Genomic DNA, 3,295 nt, shown 5'->3' on the forward strand with positions numbered 1-3,295 from the left:
CCACACCTGGCCTTTTCTGCCCCTTCTATACAGTGCCTCAGAGACCACCATCTGCCCAATCACAAACCAGCACCAAACCCCACCTACCTCCTACACTGCTGCTTCACATACACATGTTAGGGAGCCACGTGGGGACTGCTAGCTTTAGGGAACTATTCTGAGGTGTGTTGACAGGTTGTGCACTAATGTAGGTGGGGGAGGGAGGTTGGTACATTTATAGATTCACAGGAAGCTTCAGATAGCACAGAAACATCCTGTCACAGGGGCAGTCTTGACTCATTTTGTCCCAGGGTAACATCCTACATAATTACAGAACACTATTAACACCAAAAAACTGACAGTAGTATGATAGACATGTCTGCTTCTCTCAGCTTGTCATGCACATTCATATATTTAAAAGTGCAATCCAGATATGGAAGTACCCCAACACAAAATCTCCCTCATGCTATTCACGCCTTCCCAGACCATCCCTGCTCATGGCAAACACCCCGTTGTTTTACATTTTGGGAGTTTTGGAATTTTGTTGCACGAGGTGATTCCTACCATTCTGAACCGTGATGTTGGATTTTAGTTTGTTTTCACTCAGGATAATACCCCAGGATCCATCAAAGTTCTGTGTGTCAGAATATTATGGCTTTTTTTCACTGAATTGGGCTCTCTAGTATGCAAATGCCACAATCTGTTCATTCAGTGACCCTTTGAGGGACATTTTGATTGTTTACAATATTTGGAGACTATTAAGTAATATCAAGTGAGTATTTGTGCATAGGGTTTTGTGGGCTCTTAAATTTTAATCTCTGAGAAAAAGGTCCATGAGAGTGAGTGATTACCGGGTTTTAGCATTTATGCTTCATGTTTGTAGAGCCTATCAAACTCTTACCAGAGTAGCTGTTCCATTTGAATTACCACCAGCAATGTAGGGAAGCTTACTCTTTCCAACATTTGGTGTTTTTACTGTGTTTGATATTAACTAAGTGTCCTACTGGGTTTGTAGTAGAAATTACTCAGTCAGTTTTTCATTTACATTTCCCTCATGGCTCCTAATGTACAGTTTTTTTTTCTTCTGCTTATTTACCATCTGCATATTCTCTTTGGTGGAGGTGTTATGAGCTTCAGGATGTCTATTACCTTAATTAAATAGGTGTGTTTGAATGCAGAAGGAGAGTTTACAGATCTCTGTACAGCACAGCTCAGGATCATAGTCACAACAGCACCACACTAGTCACTGCATTCTCCACATGGTGGGCAGGGGTCTCCAAGGCTCTGAGAATGTGGTAGTGAACCAGAGGGAACTGACAGCATGACCTGCGCATCCTAGTCAACATTGTTCATACACACTGACTCCTCTAGGTTTCAAAACCAGCTGCTTGGTTCAATTTGATAGAAGGGAAAAGGGAAGCTGAGTGTCTACACACAGGTATTTTTGCCACAGACAATCTCTGACCAAAGAACTCACAGGCTTTGTGCCAAAACTTGGCTCCAAACTTTGGCATTTACAGTTTCTGCAATGAGCACATTCGCATTCCATTGGTGAAAAGAAGTAATACAGCCATGTCCATTCAAAAAGAAAAGTAAATGTTGTAAATTGGGAGGGCTATGTACATAAAGGAAAGGTGAAAAAATGGGGACAAATAATCCAATTTACTTTACTTTCCTAGCCTATAATCTCCTAAACAGAAGAATACAGTTTATTCTGTGTTTCCAGTGCCCAGCACCTTGCCTGGCACTAATAAATGAAGCCAAGAAGCTTGAAGGAAAGAGTATGATCAGCTTTGTTCTAAATATATTTATGTCTCTAATTATTTTCATTTTGGATCTAGAAAGATTTAGATTGGAATTCAAGCACCCTCTTTTGTAGCTCAGGATTTTTGGAGTAACATCAATAATAGTAAAATTAAGAACAGACTGTATCTCTTAAGTGTTTCCTATGTGTCAGAAACACTGTTAAGGTTTGTGATGTCATTTCAATCTTCAAACACATCTATGAGGTATGTATTGCTGTCTCCATGCTGTGGGTGAGTTGACTGAGAATCCAAAAGGTTCAGGAATGTACTCAATGTTGCACAGCTAGGAGGCGATAGAGCTATGATGTGAACCCTGGCCCTCTAAGCTCTACAGCCTCCTTTCATGCACTGTGCTATAGCACTCTACCTATAAAGTCCAACCAATGCCACTTTCCTCTTTTGTAATATAGGGATACACAAGAGCATGACCACTCTGTATAATTGTTACCAGGTTCACAGGATAGTCCTATATCAATTACCTGACCCAGTGAACCTTGCACTCTGGGAACTCAGCAATGATTATATCCCTCTATCCTTTCCATTTCATATCTGACTCCTGGTGCAAGATTAATGGAAACTTTCTTCAAGATATGATGCTCATAATATACAGTTAGCTTTGTTAAACCTACACTACTAAACCAGTAAGACCCTCCTAGGCAATTCACTGAAATTTTCTCCAAAATCAAACCATTAGTGGACTTATAAAATGCTTAGGAGGAGTGTCCCAGTGACTAGGTATTTCCATCGGCTACTAAAGGTTTTCATGACCCTTGAAGGATTCTGAAATTAGCATCCCTGCAAGGAAGGTTTGTAGAGGAAGCTTGAACCAGGAGAATTATGTCTCAGTTGAGTAGGTAGAGAGAAAGCAAGCAAGTGGCAAGCAAGATGCCAGAGTGACCTGTGAGGTTCAAAGTCCAAGAGCAGGTCAGGTCTTCCCAAACTCTATTTAGAAATTTCAAACATTCCTTCTCCTTGTGTCCTCAATGTTATTCCTTATGTCTCACAAACAAGTGAAACCATATAGTCATTGATTTTCTCTGCTTGACTTCTTCGACTCAGCACAATCTCCGCCAGTCTCATCCATGTTGATGCCAAAGTTGGGTATTCCTCCTTTTTAATGGCTGAGTAATATTCCAATGCATATATGGACCACATCTTCTTTATCCACTTTTCTGTTGAAGAGCATCTTGGCTCTTTCTACAGTTTGGTTATTGTGGACATTGTTTATATGAACATTGGGGTATACAAGACCCTTCTTTTCACTATATCTGTATCTTGGGGATAAATATCCAGTAGTGCAGTTGCAGGGTGATAGTGTAACTCTATTTTTTTTCTTTAATTTTTCAGCGTAACAGTATTCATTGTTTTTGCACAACACCCAGTGCTCCATGCAAAACGTGCCCTCCCTATTACCCACCACCTGTTCCCCCAACCTCCCACCCCCGACCCTTCAAAACCCTCAGGTTGTTTTTCAGAGTCCATAGTCTCTCATGGTTCACCTCCCATTCCAA

This window comes from Meles meles, chromosome 3 (assembly GCF_922984935.1).
Source record: "Meles meles chromosome 3, mMelMel3.1 paternal haplotype, whole genome shotgun sequence".
In the NCBI taxonomy this organism is placed as follows: domain Eukaryota; kingdom Metazoa; phylum Chordata; class Mammalia; order Carnivora; family Mustelidae; genus Meles; species Meles meles.